Below are 22,879 nucleotides of genomic sequence, written 5' to 3' on the forward strand. Positions count from 1 at the left end.
AATTGCCTATTTATTTATCTAGATCTTCATATTCTATCACTGTTCTTAAATTAGAATGACTACTGATTCTTTAAGAACATTGTCGGTTGTAAATAAACACAAAGCATGCTTTTATGATAGGAAACATATTGAGAATGACACGTAAGTGTAAAATAACTACAGAAGCTGATTCTAACAAAAGGCTATTTGCAGAATTCAGCCTGGTTTACACAAAGGACTGTGATGCCGAAGAATTGTTTTGAGGAAAATAAGAATTTGGGCTGGGCAGGAAGGATTTTACACAGTTTATTAACACATAAGGTGTGGGTATTGCACTAGGGAAGTGGATTCTGAAAAAAAAAATGCCCAAGAAAGCAAAAGCTGTGTTAGGCCAGTTTTCCCAGAGCATCACTTACGATTTGTTAAGTGTGTTACATCCTAAAGAACTTCATATGTTTGGGCATAGCAAGAAAACAATCTTTCTGGGCCTGAAAACAATTATTCATCCTCAAAACACTGAGGCCATTCACCAAACTGAACCCTATGCGGCTTGTATTGGGTATCAGGTGGTACTTGTATATATGTCTAGTTTGGGTTTCTTGAGTTTTGTGAAATCCACATGTTTAAGTGCTGATAGACAACATGGTCATATTTTGAAGAGAAAAAAAAATTATCCTCCTGTCAAAAATTTGTCAAAAAAAAAAAAGACTGAAATGGAAAAGGTTGATTTTAATAACTCATTGGTATTTTAGAAAACAAATAAAATAAAGATAACTAAATTTGTGTGCACAGTATTTTAACTCTCTCTCCCTCCCTCCCTCCCTCCCTCCCTCCCTCCCTCCCTTCTTCTCTCCTTCCCTCTCTCTTAGAGATATTAAGTAAAACTTGGTTAGGTATTTTCTTTATTTACATTTCAAATGTTATTCCCTTTTCCTGGTTTTTCCTCTGAAAACTCCCTATCCCTCCCACCCTCACCAACCTACCCACTCCCACTTCCTGGAACTGGCATTCTCCTATGAGGCATATAACTTTCACAGGACCAGGGGCTTCTCCTCTCATTGATGATGGACTAGGCCATCCTCTGCTACATATGCAGTTAGAGCCATGAGTCCCACCATGTGTTCTCTTTGGTTGGTGGTTTAGTCCCAAAGAGCTCTGGAGATACTGGTTAGTTCATATTGTGGTTCCTCCTATGGGGCTGCAAACCCCTTCAGCTCCTTGGGTCCTTTCTCTAGCTCCTTCATTGGGGACCCTGTGCTCTGTCCAATGGATGGCCATGAACATCCACTTCTGTAATTGTCAGGCACTGGCAGAGCCTCTCAGGAGACAACTATATCAGCAAACTCTTGTTAGCATCCACAATAGTGTCTAGTTTTGATGGTTATTTATGGGATGGGTCCCCAGGTAGGGCAGTCTCTGGATGGTCAATCGTTCAGTCTCTGCTTCACACTTTGTAATATGCTACATTTGAAATGTAAATAAAGAAAATATCTAATAAAAATAAAATTAAATTTAAAAAATGAGTGAAGCAACAATGGTAAATAAAATTATTAAATGAAGCACTGAACACACAGATACACCCACAGACACATACACACACACACACACACACACACACACATACACACACACACACACACAGAGAGAGAGAGAGAGAGAGAGAGAGAGAGAGAGAGAGAGAGAGAGAGATATCAGCGGCTACCTTTTCAAAGACATTGAAAAATAAAGTTTTAGCTTTCACTGAATTCTGACTAATGTGCTCAAAATCTGAATGTAATTTGGTATCAGTTCTGTCCAGATGTTTCAGCCTATGAGGTTCAGTAACAGAGGTACCTAAGGCCAATGAATATCAGGTGAGATTAGTTGCCCTTCACATTAAAAAATAAATAAAAATAAAAATAAAAACCAAAAAACTTTGTTCCTTTGTGTTCCTCTTTTGCAATAGACTTAGGACTGAATATGCAAAACCTGCTAGCTTTGTTGACAGAGGGAGCAGAAGATACATAGGCCTGTATTATTCCTGAATTAGACTGAAACAAATAGGCAGATGATATCATTCTATGCTACACTAAATCTCAGTTAGGATTGCTTATAGACACCATGAATTATATCATAGTAGTATTTCTCCTCTTTTCCTATTTTGAATTATCTCATTGAACTTTAGTGTAATATTTTATAATAAAAATTTAAGCAAAGCATTTCTAGTATAAAAGACATATTAGTTGAAAAATACAGGCTTCATCTACCTTTGATTCCAACATTCTGAGGTGAGTCAGGGTAAAACTAATTAGAGTCAGGTGAGGTATGTACCTCCATCTCTCAAAGACAAACAATTGCATAAAATAATTGCAGTTATATCACTAGGGTGCAAATTAAATCTTAAGGAAAATTAGGACTGATGTGTTTACCAGGGTCAGCTTTTTTCATGTCTTCTGTTGGTCCATGCACAACACCATCATTCTGCTCTCATTGTAGAAGGTTCTAGAAAAGAAATCAAGTTAAAATAATAAATTTGAAAAAATACACATTTTAATGAAAAAATTGAAAAGATTTTTTTTGTATACTTCTATTCAACTTGATGAATGTAGGAAACATAAAGTTAGTTTCCAGATTTGGAACTTTTTTTCTCTTTGTACATACACTATCATGTTTTAAAATTTCATTTTAGTATGTAGATTACAGATTTTAATAACACCAATCACAATTTTTGATATATTTTATTTAACAAAAGCGTCCTGGAACAAAATGGCAAATTTTACATTTTAGAGATCAGGAATAAGTCTCCTATGCCTTGGAATATTTTGAGATAATAAGTCATTTTTATTCCACACTCTATAGGGTACATTTATCTAGATAAGTTATCTTATAGCATAGTGGTGCTCATGAGTCTAGGTCCATTGAACCTTGCCAATTCAGATGCATGTAATTAGACACACACACAGACACACAGACACACACACACACACACACACACTTGCATTTAATATTGTCAGACACTTTCTAAATAAAGATGCTCTACCAACATATGTTAGGTTTCTAATACTTTATTCTCACTAATTTTTTCAAAGAACTTGCTTTTAAGATAATTATTTCTAAATAATTTATTTCCTTAATCATTATTAGTTCTTGTGACAATTAATACACTTAACCACAATTTTTAAAGTTCTAAATTATTATTTATCAGCATGATATTTTAATTGTATAAATTTTGTAAAACCTCAGTTACCCGTGGCATGAGTCTGTGAAGGACAAATGAAGGTGATGGATCCCATGGATTGGACTTTTATTATCATTTTTGATCTAGCACATGGGTTCTAGAATCAAATCTCTATTCTCTGAGAAAGAATGAAATATTTCTCATTTCTGAGCCTTTTTTGTAGCTCTTGATTACAATATTTTACTGAGTTGAGATTCTAAAAACCAAAATAGATAGAGAAAATGTGTATCCAAGGAACTTTAAATTTAGTCAATGGTTTTCATATAAATAATATTTTTATGTAAATAATAGCAATGTTTCATCTACAAGATATATGAATGCACTGAAGCAGAAAGAATTGGGGTTTAGTGATTACAGTGATAGGAATCATAGTGGATTACTTTTCTGTTGCTTTTGTTTTTGTTTTTATTGGTTATTTTTTATTTACATATAAAATGTTATTTCCCCTTCCAGATTTCCCCTCCCGAAACCCCTATCCCATACCCCTCCTCTTTGCTTCTATTAGGGTGCTCACCTACCCATCCACCCACTCCAACTTCCCCATCCTGTCATTCCTCTACACTAGAGCATTGAGCCTGCACAGGACCAAGGGTCTCCCCTCCCATTGATGTCCAATAAGGCTATCCTCTGTTACATATGTGGTGGCTGGAGCCATGGGTCCTTCCATGTGTACTCTTTAGTTGGTCATTTAGTCCCTGTGAGTCTGGTTGGTTGGAAGCCAGAACTGTTCCTGTATAAAGGAAATAGAGGAACAACAAGTGGAGCGGAGACTGAAGGAAAGGCCATCCAAAGACTGCCCCACCTAGGGAATCCATCCCATCTGCAGACACCATACACAGACACTATTGCTGATGCCAAATAACGCTTGTTAACAGGAGCCTGGTATAGCTGTCCTCTAAGAAGCACTACCAGAACCTGACCAGTACAGAGTCAGACGCTAAACACTGGACTGAGCACAGAGACCCAAATGGAGGAGGTAGGGGAAGGACTGGAGGAGCTGAAGGGGTTTGCGACCTCATGGAACGAACAACAATATCAACCAACCATAGTGGATTTCAATCACTACAGAAATGGGTTTCAGGTGCTCTACTTTCTTAACAGTGACTTAGTAGTATATTCCATATTTTTCTATCAAGAAAAAAATTAAACTATCAGTGTTTATTGCTCTTAATAAACAGTTATGTCACAGATGGGAGGAGGAATGGAATGAGGAACTGTGAGAGCGGCACTGTTGGGACAATGGGTGGATTGTAAATAAAAAAAATAAAGTGGATTTATTTGTCTAAAAGTATTTACATTCTTTGAGGAAATTTAAGATGGTGGTCTCTGTTATGACATTGCTCCAACAGGTTCATGTGCTTGAATACCTGCTCCCACTTTAGAGGTTTGTGTGAAGCAGGCAGAACTCGATGTATAGTTAGGTCCTGTGGCAGGAATACTGCTCCTGAGTCACTCCTGTCAGTTTACTGCCGATCCAGGAAGAGGTGAACAAACCATGGAACAAAGGCCTCCTAGGATGTCTTCCCAACCATGAGCAAGTGAAATCCTGAGCCAGATAAGTCCTTCTTCCCTGACGTTGCATCTTCAGATTTCCCATCATAGCAAAGAGAGAAGTCACTAATGCCTACAAAAATCCTCAAATTTTCAAGTGAATTGTGGTGGTGAGGCTACCACTTAAGTCAGCTTAGGATTTGGATTATTCCCAGAGAAACTGCATTTTGAATGGAATTTGTTTACATTAAACAAAAAAATCTCCTGGTGATAAATTTTGTGTGTACAAAACTAGTAAGAGCAATATAAATTGTTAGTGGTACTGAACACGTTTGCCATCATGTTAAGTTTTACTTATTGTTTGGCTACTACAGAAGAGAATAATTGCTACCTTCCCCACTTTCCAAATAATAAAGTTTCAGTTTTGACAATTTAATGAGTTTACTGTCTTGCATGCAGTGAAAGACATAATTGAGAGTCTACGTTTATCATTTGATGTTAAATGTCTCTTGCTTATTGTCTTATGTAAGAGTATAAAGTAAAGATGTGAAAATGGAGGAAACCTAATACATCTCTCATTTCAATCATAGGAATGCTAGCATTAAGGAGTAGGTATACTGTAGTAAAAATCTAAAATCAATATTAAGGTATATATTACATACGTGGCTGTAATATCATTACAGAAGGTTGTAAAAAGCAAGGCAGTATTCCGGGATTGGAAAAACGATGTATTGATATAAACTGAGGAAAAGAGAAAACACAAAAAATGAATCATCTAAGGAGACAGAGTGAAGAATCTTAGTAAATTAAGTCACAGTTTGTGCTTCTTTCACTTCTCTATTTCTGGTGAAGTCAAATAAAACTAGTCCCGGTTTGCATAGGGATAGGTATCAGAAGACTGCTAACAGTTAAAATATTTTTTTCGGGGTGTTAAAGATGTAATACGATAATGATTGCACAATTCAATAGGTATATTGAAACCATGATATTGTGACCTTTAATAGGATGAATGTTATGGTGGCAAATTATATCTCAATAAAGCTATGAGAAAGAAGCAACTCTAAATGTTTTAAGTTAAATGGAATTGAAGTGAAAAATTAAATTCCACCTGCTGGTTAGAGAATTTGTCTTTCCAAAAGCTGCTTAAGCTCATGACTCTGGGGAGAACATAATTAACGTTAATGGAGAAACCTTCTACAAAATGCCACTGCAATTTTTCAAAAAGCTCTTCTGTACTTCTTGACTATCAAATGGTCTTGAAATAATTGTCTGAAAATATAACTGTAATCTTTTCTCATGTAATTTTCTCTTGGCATAACAGATAATGAAGAGAAAAAAAAGCTCACAATGAAATTTTCAGTCTAATTACAGTTGACTTGTACTATGGATTTGGGCTTTCTGATTGACTCCTTTTACTTCTAATTAATTGTTTCCATAAATTTCCCATAAAGAACTTCTATATACCCTTACTCCATTCTATCCATACCAGGTTGCTAATCTTATATAGAACACAGCATGTCTAATCCATCCCATTATGAGCCTTATGAAATAGAAAATGAAGGTATAAAATTATAAACATTAAGCAACCCAATGAGTCAATGAAATGTTCAGTGCCTGAACTTGACATTTCAAAATATAATTTTACTTCTTTAGTTATTTACTACTTATAAATATTGATTTTAATACACATGTGTAAACACATGTAGCCATAAATCTTTCATGAAATTTTCATTAGTTTTTCAAGAATAAAACTTAGTTGAGTAATTCGTTATATAGGTGTGAGGAATATAAAACAGACATACCATTTGACCCTCAAAAACCTTTATAATAAACACGATTTGCCTTTATTTGTTAGTGAAGCTAGACTACAATGGTAGAAAAATAGGTTACGATAAATATTCTAAATTTCAGTATTAATTTGTGTGTGATTGGAAAGGACTACAAAATATTTAGACCGGAGAAAGACCACTTGGACTTGAAGACAAACTCTTCTGTCTAACATGAGCTCTGTACACTTAGATTCTGGTATTTCTTTAGTCAATGTTTTGTCACATGTAAAATGAGGATGGCTATTCTACCAGAAATTTTGGTTGTGAATAGTAAATAAAATGCTGTACCTCTCCTATTGGGTTATCAATAAAATACCTCTTAATGTTAACTATAAAAACATATGTAATTTCATTGGATATTTAAATGCATCTACATTATCCTACAGAAAACATTTCTATTGATGAAAAAAAGGTTGTTGAGAAAATATGGAATTAAACCTTTTCTGTGCTTCATTGGAATACAATGTTATTATAAATTTGTTTTAGATCAAACACCCTGGATTTAAATAAAATAAGCTCTTACCCTATCCTTCAAATACTCCTAAAGTGTTGAGATTTATTACAGGGCTCTTCATATGCTTTTTCACACCAAATCTGGTGTGAGCCTGTAATTTTTTTTGATGGAGTTTCCTGAAAGTGATTTTTGTACTTGTTCTTACTAACCTTAAGGGGTATTGGCAAGAATCGTTGCCTCCCTCTCTTTAAACTTAGAGAACATTCTACAAAGAAGACTGAACAGGTAGGTGCCAGTGGCCCACTAAGGACAGAAAACTGATGGATCATCTCACTGAACCATCTTCCCAAGTCAGAATTGTTCCTCCAACATTGAGCTGCTTTACTCTGAAACCAGAGGTGCAGTTCTGAGGCTCCTTGGATAAAAATGAGGAGTGTGTTTACAAGCTCTAATTAAATCACCAGATTTATGACTAAAGGTGAATGACAATTTAACCAACTACCTTTTGGGACTGTTTAATATACAACATAATTAAAATTTTGCTTAGCTTTAGGTAAATAAAACTATAATTTACAAAGCGATCCGTTTCCTTTGGAATTTAAATACTGTATTAGGGATGTCAGTATCCTGTTCTGAATAATAACTCATAAATGTTTCTATTAAATTCTCAGTAAATTTTTATTTTAATTATCTACTAACAGCTATTTTTGTTTCTTAACTGGATCCATCTACAGAGTTCTGGTTCAGTCAGATACCAAATATGTTCAGATGCCTTCCAAATATGGTAAAAGTATAAAGGTTTGCTTTTATGAGAAAAGAGAAGGTGACCATTTATTGCAGCTTGAAGTTGCAGAATTCCATAGTGTAGTGATCACCACAGTCACCTAACAACTTGAAATCAACACTAATAAATAAATATAAGGGCTTTCAGTTAAAAACAAAAAACAATAATGGTGACCAAGCGTGAGGAGTAGGGAATCAGCATCTCAATAAATTTCTGTGGGACAAATATTAGAAAAATGACATCAAAAAGAACAATAGATCGCTTAGAAAAGTAAGAGCTAACTGGAGTCTCTCCTCTGAGTATATTCTACTAAATATTTATTATAAGCAACATGCTTCAAAATTTTTCAGAATTTCCATAACTCAAACAATAACCAGTGCCTTATAATTAGCAGCAAAGAGTCTGTGTTCTGGGTTGTTATAACATACAGTCAATCCATTAGGTGCACAACACCGTGTGGTGTGAGGCGAGAATAATTAGACACCAGATGGTGATACCAGCTCCAATAGCGAATGCCGATGCATTATGCATGAGAAGTGACTTTAGTGTTGTTTCTTATCCATTTGGTAGCATTATGCTGCTCTTGGACCTCAATCCACGTCTCTAAAACTTTGTATCTGGCATTTCTGTTTTAACAAACGGTAACATCACCTTGTCCTAAGCCAATCAGCTGCATCTTACTCTGCATGCAGAACAGACACTCTTCCAGCAGTGCCGCGGAGCTGCATGTTTGCATTGTCTTTCAGATCTGAGGTTAGTGAGTAAAAAATTATGCCTCTGCAGCAGCATAATGTTTGAGAGTAGTATCTTTAAAAATGGAATCAGATTTTTCATGATTGTGTGTCACAATTCTGAGCTGAGGTCCTTTTAAAATATCATTAGTGGAGATGTGATTAATCATGTTATGTCTTCTGAATACTAAAAATACCTTTTATTTTCATTACAGATGCAATGAATTTGAAACTAGAAATGAGTGAGAGCATATAGAGATTGGATGGTGATAAATCTCATTAAAGTTATTAATTCTTCAACAGAGAGATCAAAAGATCTCTTTTGATTTATTTATCTTGATACTTTTAAGAAAATGACAACTTTTCAGGGTGAAGGAAGATGCTGATTCCAAAGTTATGATACCGTGACCACCACAGACTGCGTAATGTTGACCTTTGATATCTAGTACTTGATAGAAGACAGTGAAAGTTTAGTAGTTCTTTTTAGTAAGTAGATCTAATGGATAGAATTGCTGTAACAGTGAGATGTTATCAATGAAAACAATCCTTAAGTGGAATAAGACATCTAAGATTTACTGTACAGAATTTTTTGCTTTTGCTGTTTGGAAACTAAACAGGACACGACCTTGTCACACTTAAGCCTGTCTTTGTGCATCTTATCTCAGTAGACAATAGAATACAAAGACAATGTGGAATCTATTTTAAAAAATCTGAAGTTAACTGATCTCTGTCTCCACACAATCAACATAGGGAGTGGAAAGCTTGCAAGAGAAAACCAGGTCCATCATTGTAGAACAAAATGCACTCATGAATCAGGAGCAAAGATGCCAAAATAGGGAAGTTTGAAGAATTACCTGCAAAGCTATCTTGGGCCAATGCACACAGTTGAGGTAGATGATCAAGATCAAAATGTGTGACCTGCCATGGTATCTATTGTTCTGTATCCATTGTCACCTTTCAGTAGGTATTTGTATAATTCTAAATTCTGATTTCTCAATATCCATATCACATAACTACCATTTACTACTGAAGTATGTTTATTGCAAGTCAGTGAGTTATCATTAATAATATACTTTCAAATCTATATTTCAGATTTCTTGTTTTGTTAATAATGTTTAGTATACTTAATGTGTTTTCAGACCAGGGAATGTCCTGATGGAGAGAGGAAAAGGAGGGCAAAAGTGGGGGCAGGATCAGGTGTGGGAGGTAACAGGGGTGAAGGAGAGGTAGAGAGGAGAGAGTAAATTGAATGGAGGTGTAGAATAGTGGGGGATGGAGAATTTGGGTTAGCCACCAGAAAGTCCCAGAAGCAAGGAAAGCAAGAGGCTCCCAGGACTCAACAGGAATGACATTAGCTGAAACACCAAACAAAGAGGAGAGAGAACCTGTAGAGACTATATCAGAGGTTAGGCGTGGCCTCTGCTTGAGGAATAGGGCCACCTACCCATCTCAAAAATATTAATACAGAATTGCTACAAGGGACTAAACCACCTCCCCTCCCATTGATGCCAGATAAGGTTATTCTCTGCTACATATGCAGAACGGGCCATGGGTCCCTCCATGTGTAATCTTTGGTTGGTCTTTTAGTCCCTGGGAGCCCTGGGGATTCTGGTTGGTTGGAACCCAGAATTTCTCCTGTTAAAAGAAAATCCAGGAACAAAGGATGGAGCAGAGACTGAAGGAAAGGCCATCCAGAGACTGCCCAGCAGGGGAACCCATCCCATCTGCAGACACCAAACCAATACACTATTGATGATGCCAAGAAGTGTTTGCTGACAGAAGTCTGTTATCACTGTACCCTAAAAGGCTCTGCCAGAGCTTGACCAATACAGATGTCGATGCTCTCAGCCAACCATTAGACTTAGAAAGGGGACCACAATGGAAGAATTAGAGAAAGGACTGAAGGAGCTGAAGGTGTTTGCAACCTCATAGGAGGAACAACAATATCAACCAACCAGATCCCCAAGAGCTCCAAGGGAATAAACCACCAACCAAAAAGTACATATGGCTCCAGATACATTTGTAACAGCAGACTGTCATATCTGTCATCAGTGGGAAGGGAGGCCCTTGATCCTGTAGAGCTTCGATACCCCAGTATAAGTGAATGCTAGGGTGGTGATGCAGGAGTGATTAATTGGGTGGGGGAACACGCTCACAGAAGCAGGGAGGAGAGGATAGAAAAGGGGGTTTGCAGAGAGGAAACCAGGAAGGAGGATAACATTTGAAATGTAAATACATTTTTAAAAGATATTATTCATAGTGTTGGAAGCCATTGTTCAGATTTTCATAAAATTTCTCTCAAGATATTCTGATGATCTCATATTGTAAAATAGAAGATATGACCACTAGGAAATAAGCTTTCTCCTGCCATGATTTTAAAGATGCCCTATACTATACATAACTTTTATTCAGCACAATATATTTTGTTTTATTTCTGCAACATTACTTTTTAAATTTCTTCCATGTATTTCGGTGTTTTTAGTCTCCATTCTGCATATCTATATTAGTTTCTTTTCTGTTTATCTGAGAAAACACTACAAAAAATAGCAACTTATTTCAAGAAGTGGTGGGTTTCAGCTTGTGTTTCCAAGTCACAATCCATCACTCAGGAATGTCAGGGCTGGAAACATGGAGAACCTTTGCCTCTTGGCTCACTTAAAAACAGTTATCTAACATTTTTTATACAGCCTGGGACCATCTTCCTATCGATTGTTACTGCTCAATGTGGAGAGGCCTCTGCCCTGCTGCATCAGTTAAAAATCAAGAAAGTCCTTCAAAAAATGATCATAGACCAGTCAGATTCGGGCAATCTTCAGTTGTGTGTTCTCTCCTCAGATGACCTGAGGAAGTTTCAGCTTGACAATTGGAGATGACTAGTATAGGAGCCTTTATATTGCTGCAGTGTATTCTTGTATATGTTATCAATGAAGTAGTTTTAGCTATTGTTACAAAAGTCACTAAAATGACTTTGTTTGGATGAAAATCCTCTTTGCCTTTAACTTGGATAAAATGTCCAATACACTGTGTACTTGTTGCCCAAATCATTTGGGACTCAGAATATGTTCAATTTTTTTCTTTTTATCTATAATCCCTGCTCCTATTTAGTGTCAATGAGAACCTCTTAAATACCTGTCTTTCATTTTAATGACATGAGCATTCATTTTCTGCTAATTTCCAAATGGCTTGATGTCAGCTTTATAAATCACAACTGGAAACAAAACTCACAGCTAAAATCTCATTTCAATGCAACTTTCTTTTAATGCATGTGATCTTTTGATAAATATCTAGCAAGATCATACATTATTGATAGTATAAATGCTATTTCTATTCTCAGGTTTAGGTGTTTTATTTTATTTTTACCCATTTTCAATTATGATGATTTGAATAAGAAATAATCCCTATAGGTACATCATATATTTCAATGCTAGGTAGCCTAATGATGGCACTGCTTGCAGAGGTCAATTAACCTATGGCTTGTGGATCTAAGCTGGAGGGATCCACTAAGGGCAAGCATGGGATTTTAAAGCCTTGCTATATTGCCAATTTTCTCTCTGCTTTATGCTTTCAGGTGAATATGAAATTACTCATCTTTCTGTTTCACCCACATGCTTCTACAGCTCTCTCAGTCCTACAGATTCTACCTCTGAAACTTTAAGGTAAGTATGCTCCTTCATCTCTATGTTGCCTTTGGTCCTAGCAATAAATAACAGTAAACAGTAACTAATATATTCATGTTCCCCAAACAATTATTCTCAAACAAGGTATGTCTGATGACAATGTTAATTTCCTAAATAAAATATCAAGAAAATGAATTCTACTACGTGACTTGACAAACATTCTCTGTAGACATGGTGAGCAGGATGACATTCCATTAGCATTGCCTGAGAGATCAAATGTATTGTTTTTAAAATACTCAGATTGCTTTGTTTACACATTACCCCTTCATTTGGAACCATTTGATTTTCCTATTATTTTCATGGGCTATGCTCATTGTTCTTTGTGATTTTTAAGTGATTTAAAAGAATTTGTATGTGTATAGCTTGATGAGAATATGCAATCATGCACTCCTGATGGGAATATGCAATCATGCACTCCTGAACAGGAGTAACTTTTTAGAAATGAAATGTGTTCATCAGCAATATTATGAAACAGTGGTAGGATACACTATAATTTTTAACACCAGGGATTTATTTAATAAAATCCACCTAAAGCACACATGAAAAGTTATAGCATTTTAAAGAAATAAACTAAATTCTTTACAGTAAAAGAAAAATTAATAAATCATTAAATTCTATGTATTAGTTGATGTGAAAACTATACGAATACATCTTCTGAGAGGAATTCAGAACTCAGTCTTTTATATGATAGTAATATTTTATGCCATTAAATATTGTACATATAAAATTATGGTTTTAAATGCTAGTCATGTTGAGCATATAAGATAAAATGACTTCATTAATTTTCTTAATATTACTCTCGAAATTTTCCTTGGTGGTTTGAATATGTTTGGCCCAGGAGTGGCAGTATTAGGAGGTGTGGACGTGTTGGAGGAAGTGTGTCACTGTTAGGGTGGGCAATGATACACTCCTCCTAGCCACATGGAAGTCAGTCTTCTCCTCTTAGCCTTTGGAACAAGATGTAGAACCCTCAGCTCTTTCTCCAGTGCCATGTCTGCCTTGGCACTGCTATGCTCTTGCCTTGATGATAATTGACTGAACCTCAGAGTATGTAAGTCAGCCTCAATTAAATGTTGTTCTTATAAGAGTGACTTTGGTCATGGTGTTTGTTCACAGCAGTAAAACCCTAACTAAGAGACTCAGAAACTTTAGAAGCATTTAAAGAACTATCTATGCTCAATACAAGAAGGTGGATATGAATTCATTTTGTTAAAAAAATCTTGGATGGTGACAGCTGCACATAGAAAGGCAGTATTTTAGTAATTTAATATTTGATTCTATATACATATTTGATATTTATTATTATTTGACTCTTCCAATCAAAAACTTAAGTAATACTATATGAATCATATAACTAAATTTACTTAAAGATGAAGAAGAAAAAATTATTTTTCAGATATTTACAAATATCACTCTGCCTGTGGGTGAACAAATTTGCTTTATAAAAATTGTAGCTATTATCCATGAGTAAAATTATGCTATTAATGATAAATATTGAAAAATTACTCACCATCACAATGATTGCCTGCTCATAATCATAAAGCATATTATGTTTTCCTTGCTGAAATAATGCTAACCTGAAGTCAGAGTTATTAGTCATAATCATAATTATTCAAAACCTACAAGAACAGTTCTATTTCATACTGTGATCTATTAAAATTGTAACACGTGTATAATTATCCTTTGTGAAAAACAGGAACTGCCATTTTGTTGACACAAACTGTAGACTTTGGATTAAAATACATTCATCATTTGTTCAGCTTATTCTATTTTTCAATTTAATTAGGTTTTATTGTAGAATTGTTCAGCACAGGAAAACTATTCACAGAGAATAAAACCACCAAATTGCATTCATCTATAGAAAACCATTTATTGTACATTTACTTTTACATCTGTGAGCTTATATTTTACATGGTTATATTTTCAGTAGAATTATTAAGTACTCAGTAAGGAGGTAGTAGCTGTATAAAGTGTGGCCTATCAGAAGCCTGTGATAACATGATTTAGAATCATAGTACCCTTGACTGCTTTTCTGAATACATGCTGATTTATGTATCAGTTATCACAACACATATTTTTCCAGTGTTTGTCTCTTTTATCTTTATCATCTTACTTTATAATTTACTACTGTTTATATAGAGCACACACAGAGGCACACCTTCCAGTTCTGGTTTCTATACTGTAGTTTTATAATGATTTGAAATTTTTCTACATTCAAAATGAGTAACACTTGCAGTCCTATTATGACTTAAAAATGTTAAAAATTATTTTAGTGAAAATTTTCTATACAATAAAATGAAAAGGATTATTTGCTTTCCTATTATTTCTATAATCAAATGAGATTTTTGTTTGAATATTATAGCAGTCTATGATACGATATATTTGAAGTTCACTTAATGTGACAATTTCCTCAACTGTAATTGTGCTGTGACCACTAATTATTTAAATTTTTAGGAATAACCATAAGGCCAAACACAATTGAGTGTACTATAGATATTCAAGTGGCTTCTTCTTTTTTGAAGTAATCGAAGGCATACAAAAATAAATTTCCTTTTAGACTGAAATGCATTATAAAATTTTAAGCCCTCCTCCTTCTTCTAGACCTCTGTTGCTCTAGAAAATGTTTTGGCAGTGGAAGTGGTTTAGTAAGCAGAGAGAGGGAAAGGGAATCCCTGAGGTGATGGAAGGGACATTCTTCACTTTCATAAAACCCCAAAAATATCGATGCAGTTGATATTTGAAAATGAGAGCTTTAAAACCACAACACTGCTTTTTCAGCCTAGGTAGCCATCTTCCAGTAACTCGCCCAAATGACAAACACAAAGGGAAAGAGGAGAGGCACTCGGTATATGTTCTCTAGGCCTTTTTGGAAACATGGCATTGCTCCTTTGGCCACATACATACGAATCCACAGGAAGGGTGATATCTTAGACATCAAGGGAATGGGCACTGTTCAGAAAGGAATGCCCGGTGTTACCACTGCAAAACAGGAAGAGTCTACAATGTCACCTAGCAGGCCGTGGTAATCCTTGTAAACAAGCAAGTTAAGGGCAAGAGTCTGGCCAAGAGGATCAATGTGCGGATTGAGCACATCAAGCGCTTGAAGAGCAGAGACAGCTTCCTGAGGTGGGTGAAGGAGAACAACCAGAAGAAAAAGAAAGCCAAAGAGAAGGGCACCTGGGTGCAGCTGAAGTGCCAGCCTGCGCCAATCAGAGAAGCACACTTTGTGAGGACTAACGGAAAAGAGCCAGAGCTGCTGGAGGCCATCCCATAGGAATTCATGGCCTAATGTACAAAAAAAGAAGTAAAGGGCCAGGACTGAAAAACAAACAAACAAACAAAACAACAACAACAACAAAACCCACAACACTGTAAGTCAGTTTAAAAAAAATGTGTCAGAATGATGAAAAACAATATGGCTAAATTATGCTGGGTGGAATAGCCTGGTGCTGTTAAACCAAAACCGATGTCTGAGGATTCATCCACTTGTGTTTGTGGTCAGGTAGGTCATAGAGAACACTCAAACGGTATTATTCATAGTTATACAGTTTGTATGTGCATCAGATCTAGTTGATAAGAACCTGTTACTTAAAAAACTACATATTGTAGGATCAAGATACAGAAAAATCAAAGTGGACATGAGTTGGATGCTTTCTGGCTGTCGGGCAGTGATGTAGAATCAAAAAAAAAAAAAAAAACACTGTAGGCTGTTGGTGGAAAGAAGGCATCAACAGTTTTTGTTTGTTTGTTTAAGCAGCTGCTAGCAACTGATCTGTATGTGGTGGGCCAGTTCAACAGCCAATCATGGAAGAGGAAGGAGCCATGTGACACTATCTTTTCTTTTGGAATGATGGATTCTGTGGTAGAGTTAAACACTGTCATCATTTGTATGCCTACTGATGAGATCACCACGGTCCAATGAATTATAACAGAGCCATGGTAACACGTGTCAAACTCAGCGAGTAACAAGAAAAAAAGAAAGGTTATGCCAATGGGGCTTGTTTGGGGAATGGAAGGAAAGAAAAAAGAAGATGTTGAGAGTCACAGTATTATATTTTTGTGTGAAATTTTCTGAAGACAAAATTTGATGGCAGAAATATTGAGGCACTCTAAACTCAGGTTAGTGGCTTAAGGTATGACCCACAGCACAGGCTTTTAAGTATTTTGAGTTAAGATCTGGGATTGAGGCACAGAGCAACAATACAAGTACTGATATATTAGACTCTGCAATTGCTGTGAGTCATGAAACATTCTCTCTATTCATAGAAAAACAAACAAAAAAAATAATTTCCAACAAGGAAAGAGCTTTAGAGAGCCACAGAAAAGAAACTGTGATTTAATCAATTCTCATGGATTTCATAGATATTCTAAGAGCTATATTGATTTCACTCTGGTAAAATATGAGATACTACAACAATATCTGGAGTTTCAACAGTCAAATATGATGCTTTTTGTTCCCAGGTTTTGAATATTGCAAATCAGTTGTCAGAACACTTGGCCTTATGACATTCTCAGCCAACTGGATTAAATTTAGTTTTTCTGGTGGATGATGTTGTAAAAAGATGCAGTATGTTGCAAGATATTCTAGTCTATGAAGAGTTAACATATTTTGTGTGAACATTTCTAAGAAGAGAATATTTACTAACCCCATTATTCTTAAAATTCCTATGATTTAAGTTATTAAAATTTAAATGATGTGTAAATAATTGGACCAATAATCAGACAAAACCAAGGCTTGCTGAACAAACATCAGTGTTGGAGTATAGAAATAGAGGTGGATTAAAATACAAAGAGCACAGAACAAATTGACAATATTCATCTTAGGCAGTTGATGTGAAAAGGATTTGGTGGATAATATATTTCAAGTCAGAGACTTGTATGAGGCAATCTAAGACAGAGATACAGAATAGGAGTGAGTGGAGTCCTGTAATGAGGACTTTCTTCTTCATAAACCCACTGTGAACTGTAGCTTTAAGTAGCAACATGACTTTAGAAAATTGTGAGAGAGGTTAAGATCATTTTATTATATAATTATTTAATTCTTTAAATAGATGCTTATGCTTACTTTATCTACAACTATTTTTACCCAGTTAAACATATTTACCCTTTCAGTAAACCAATAGAATCTTTCACTCACACTGCAATTTTTGAGATGATTGTAAACTTAAGAATCGCTAATATTTTAGAGAAATATATTGTATATAGATATGCATGCACATACATACAATAAATATCATTTTAAAAGTTATTCTGGATTTTTAAAACAAAGAATATTAATCTATTTAAATTTTCCTAAAACATTAAAATTATTTGCATATTCATATATTTAATTAATAATTATTGTTAAAGAATACCACAAATTCAAACAAAAATCTCTATGCTTTGCAAATTGTACCCAATCAAGACGCTCCTTCAATAAAATGATGAAATTCCTAGTAGACTGAGTCATTTTTTCTTAACAAGAGAAGAAAAACTATATTGAGAAATAAGGATTAACAAAGGAGAAAAGCTACATTATTGGTACCATATGGTGAAGAGTATGTCATCCACACAGGACGTCTTGAAATCAGAGTTGCTATAACCTTCCTCACGTAATTATCACAAGACTGAAGCCTTTATTATTATTATTATTATTATTACTATTATAATTATTATTTCTCTATTACATTTAAAATGTTATTCCCTTTCCTGGTTTCCCCTCTTAAAAACCCCTATCCCATCCCCCCTACTCCTGCTTCTTTGAGGGTATTCCCCCACCCATCCACCCATTCCTTCCCCATTCTGGCATTCCCCTACACTGGGGCATCGAGCCTTCATAGGACCAAGGGCCTCTCCTCCCATTGATGTCTGACAAGTCTATCCTATGCTGCATATGCAGCAGGAGCCATGGATTGCTTTATGTGTACTCTTTGGTTGGTGGTTTAGTTCTTGTGAAGCTTGGGGGGAGGGAGGGGAGGGTCTGCTTGGTTCATAATGTTGTTCCTCCTATGGGGCTGCAAACCCCTTCAGCTCCTTCAATCCTTTTTCTATGCCTCCATTGGGGACCCTGTGCTCAATGATTGACTGCAAGCATCTACCTCTGTTAACCTTCATTTGTGGAATGGCTGTGGTCATAAAGCAGCATAGGGAATTATGAGGAACCACCAATGCTTATGAGGTCTGTCTTTTAGGATATATTAACATACATGACTAAAAGTTATAGAGGGGTGAGATTTGTCACTCGTACAAGCCATAGTTCTATAGGTAGCAATTTAGTCATACTCCTATAAATTAACCTCTCACCCATATGTCTCTAGAAGCCCTTCATTCATGTTTTTGTAAGTGACCCTTTGTCAGTGTTTCTATGGGAACACCCTTTTTATCATGCTCTTGGAATTAACTCCAATTATATTCATTGGCTCACTAATCTGACTTAAATAGAATAATTTCTTTCTTCCATCACTGGTACCCCATCTGAAGTTAACAAATCTTTTTTAGTTCCCCAGAAAAAGGCATGTTAACCTAAAGAAAATATAAATTTAAATATCTTCTAACATGGTATCATCATCAATCATCATCCTCGTGAATTATTGTTTTTCATTTTACTAGGGTTGTTTGTCTCTGCACTTGTTTTTCTGTAATTCATCACAGGTTTTCTACACACTATAGGATAGGATATTTACTACAACAATAGCTGAATTAAATACCTGCAAAATTTGAAGCTTTTAAAAATACCCATGGAAGGAATTACAGAGACAAAATTCTGAGCAGAGCATGAAGGAATGACCATCCAGAGACTGCCACATTTGGGGATCCACCCCATAAACAACCACCAAATCCAGACCCTAGGCAGATGCCAACAAGAGCCTGCTGACAGGAGCCAGATATAGCTGTCTCCTGCGATGCTCTGCTAGTGCTTGGCAAATACAGATGTGGATGCTCACAGTCATCCATTGGATGGAGCACAAGGTCCCCAATGAAGGAGCCAGAGAAATACCCAGGGAGCTGAAGGAGACTGAAGCCCCAAAGAAGGAACATCAATATGAACTAACCAGTACCCACAGAGTTCCTTGGAAGTATACCACCAATCAAAGAAAACACATGGTGGAACTTGTGGCTCTGATATATGTAGCAGAGGATGGCCTAGTCGGTCATCAGGGGAGGAGAGGCCCTTGGTCCTGTGAAGGCTCTATGTCCCAGTATAGGGGAATGCTAGAACCAGGAAAGGGAGTGCGTGGGTTGGGGAGCACGGGGAGGGGAGGGAATAGGGAATTTTCAGAGGGGAAACTAGGAAAGGGGATAACATTTGAAATGTAAATGAAGAACATATCTAATAAAAAAAAAGAAAAAATCATTTTATTTCTTTACATTTCAAATGATATCCCCTTACTGGGCTACCTCTCCATAAACTCTCCATTCATCTCCCCTTTCCATCCTCCCCTTTGCTTTTATGAGGATGCTCCTCTACCCACTCACACACTCCAGCTTCACCCTTTTAGCATCCCCCTATGCTGGGGCATCAAGCCTCTTTCCCCTCTGATTGATATTATATAAGGCCATCCTCTGCTACATATGTATCTGGAGTCATGGCTCCCTCCATTTATACTCTTTGGTTGGTGGTTTAGTCCCTGTGAGCTCTGGGTGGTCCATTTAGTTGATATTATTCTTTGAATGGGGATGTAATATTAGGTTAGTGTGCTAATGTTACTTAAATGTTATATGTTTATATTAAATAGTTAAATCACCTAAAAGAATAGCCTTGCCAGTTATTACTATCCATAACTTATTTAATTTACTGCTAGTGAACTTGGAAATAAAGAAATTATATAATCAGCTGTAACTTAACCAGCAGTTTGAACACTGTGCATCAGAAGGTTGGACTGCTGAGCTGAAATAATTTGACATAAAGCTGGTTCTTAATGATAGTACATGCTCAGAAATTCAACAAATTATATTATCATTTTCCATATGAGTGAAGAGCAAAATAATACATTTTAATGATAGCAACTCTGGCAATTAACAAAAAAATAAAGCTGAAGGCTTGTTTTCCCAACATGTATACTACAGAGAAATGAGTCCCTTTTCTATTAACCAAATCCCATCACAAAATATAGAATTGCATTGCTGTGGATTGAAAAAAAAAAAAAACTACTCCTCCTACAACCTCAGATTCATATAATGAAAGGCCCAGTGGAATAGACTCGATAAATGAGCCATAATTAAGTTCCAATGGGTGCATATGGATGAGGTTGAAATTGTAATGTGGTTTTAGAAGATGGATGAGGAACAGAAGATGAAAATGGAAGAGGACAGACTTTCCTTCCGTTCTCCCTCTCTACATGAATAAAATGAAGAAAAGACATTGGAACCCAATAAGATAGCACTCACTAGGACAGACTCTCTTGCCATCTTCTTCTTAGGATATCAGTCTTCAGAATTCTGACAAAGTAAATTCTATTTTGACCCACTATCTTGTGATATTTGTGGTGCTCTGTGAAGGTTAATAGTGATTGTCAATTTTAACGGATTTTATAATGGTATTTCCAAAAAGGTACAACAGGGCAGGAAGGCTCACCATGTATGTAGCTGGTACCATATTCTGGATTTGGAATCCAGACTGTATAAAATGGCAAAGCAAGTCAATCATCAGTGTTCATCTCCCTCTGCTTCCTGACTGGAATACTGAGCTAACTTTAGCTCCTAACATCATAAGTGTACTCTTGAAGCATGAGAAAAAATTAACTCTTTCTTCCTGAAGTGACTTTTGTCAGTCTTTTAGTCCCAACAAAGTGTAAGTTAACTTATACAAAAGGAGTAAACTAGAAGTGGAGTGGGGCAGCTGCTGTGACAAACCTGACCGTGTGGTTCTGTGTCTTTAGGGAATATTTTTTGGATGGTATGTGGAATAACTGGGACTTTGGGCTAGAAAATCCCTATAAGGCAGTAAGAGCTTGATGAGCCAATAGGCTTGGAGTTTAGAAGGCCATTATGCTGGGAAGGACACTGTGGAAGCCTGGTTCATGGTTTCAGAAGAATATAGAGTGACTATCATCAGAACTAGGCTAAAGACTTTCCTGATAAATTATTGCAGAGAATCTCACCATTTTATTACAATTTTCTAAAACCACATGTAAGACTCAATTTAAAAGTAATGGACTAATTTGAGGGTGGAGGACATCTTAGGATAGAATACCACTCAGGTTGTTAGAGCTACTTCTCCCTGTTTCCATTCAGCTCTGCAATGAGAAGACAGAGAGAGAGAGAGAGGGGGTGGGGGAGAGAGAGAGAGAGAAGACACAGAGACACAGAGAAACACACAGACAGACACAGAGATAGGAACACAGAGAAACACACACACCACACAAACACACAGAGACAGAGAGAGACAGAGAGAAGAAAGCAGAGATATGGAACAGAAAGACATACACTTTTGCAATTTTTAGAAAGGAAAACATATGAGGTTTAAGTTATAGAAAAGGCAGGATTAGTACTACTAAAGAGAAACTGCACTCTGCAAAGAAATGATAGTTGTCTTATCCATTCATTGAAGGAAAATTCATTTAAAAGTGGTAACTAAGACTTTGATTAAAGTGTTCTACACCTAAGGAAGTATTCTACAGCATCAGTCTCAAGGACACTGTTGTCACTCTGGGAAGTTTAGGAACATCTTGAGGTGGCAACAGAATTGTCCACAAAATGCAAAATGATACACACAAAATAGGTGTTTTGTGAAGGCCACCAAGGTTCTAGAAAGCCATTGAAGCCAATCAATAGTATGTTGTGTGGGACTCACTCTGAGAAGCCTTGAGAACCTACTGTGCAACACTGTAAGTATAAAGCCTAAGTTGCATCAAGGATACCATGATGTTAGAGATGCTATAACCAATTGCTATGCACCCAAATCTGCAAGCACAGGATATAGCTGGTTTCAGAGGAAGGTTATATGTACTACTGGAGAGATTAGAAATAACATCATTGGAGCCCAGAACATGTTATCACCACCTCAGACACTCAAGATATGGGATATGATTCTTTCACTACTGGATTGTAGCTTTTGTTCTTTCTTTCCTTGATATGCTCCAGTTCCTTCTTGGAAAATAGAAATGTGTACTCCATGTGGAAATATGTACTATGATTTTTATGTTTTGTTTGAACTAGAGCTCACTATTCAAAGATTGCCTATGTCTCATAAGAAACTGAGCACTTTATGGGACATTTTAGCCTATTGATTGAATACATTTTGCATAAGAAGACAACACTAACCTGTGGGGGGACAAAGATTTTAATTATTTTCAATTATAATGATTACTCTACATTTTCAAGTTGATAAGATTTAGTACCATCCATCTATGAGGATGGTTTCAGACAAGTTTAACAGAAAAACATAAAACCCATATTCAACACAGGATGCACCATACCAAAGACTGATCTCAGGGACTTAGTAAGACGAATTCCTACTAAGGACCAGATGTCATAAACCATTGCTTCTTGACTTGAGATGCAATGTGAAGAGCACCTCAAGATTCTGTCTCCATGGTGCTCCCACAAGGGACAGTAGTCTAGAACTGTGACTTAGCATCAACACTACACTGTTGAACTTGTTTTGTTCAGATGTTTTGTTTTGCTGATGTGAAAAGTAACTGTTTCATAGCCCAGGATAACATACTAATCTGGAGAAGGTAGGGATAATTTTTACATAACCTTCCTATAGAATAAATTAGAAATTAAAGAAATTTAT

General features: G+C 36.1%; 1 long non-coding RNA gene across 1 annotated transcript in view; it reads left to right on the forward strand.

The window, feature by feature from the left end:
• Positions 1–8,329: 8,329 nt before the first annotated feature.
• Positions 8,330–22,879, forward strand: part of Gm52725 — a 164,657-nt gene continuing 150,107 nt past the window's right edge. The window contains exons 1-2 of the long non-coding RNA XR_003955375.1: positions 8,330–8,507; positions 12,054–12,141. This is a non-coding gene — a long non-coding RNA (predicted gene, 52725). The remainder of the gene's footprint in view (positions 8,508–12,053; positions 12,142–22,879) is intronic.

This window comes from Mus musculus, chromosome 4, assembly GCF_000001635.26.
Source record: "Mus musculus strain C57BL/6J chromosome 4, GRCm38.p6 C57BL/6J".
NCBI classification, from domain to species: Eukaryota; Metazoa; Chordata; class Mammalia; order Rodentia; family Muridae; genus Mus; species Mus musculus.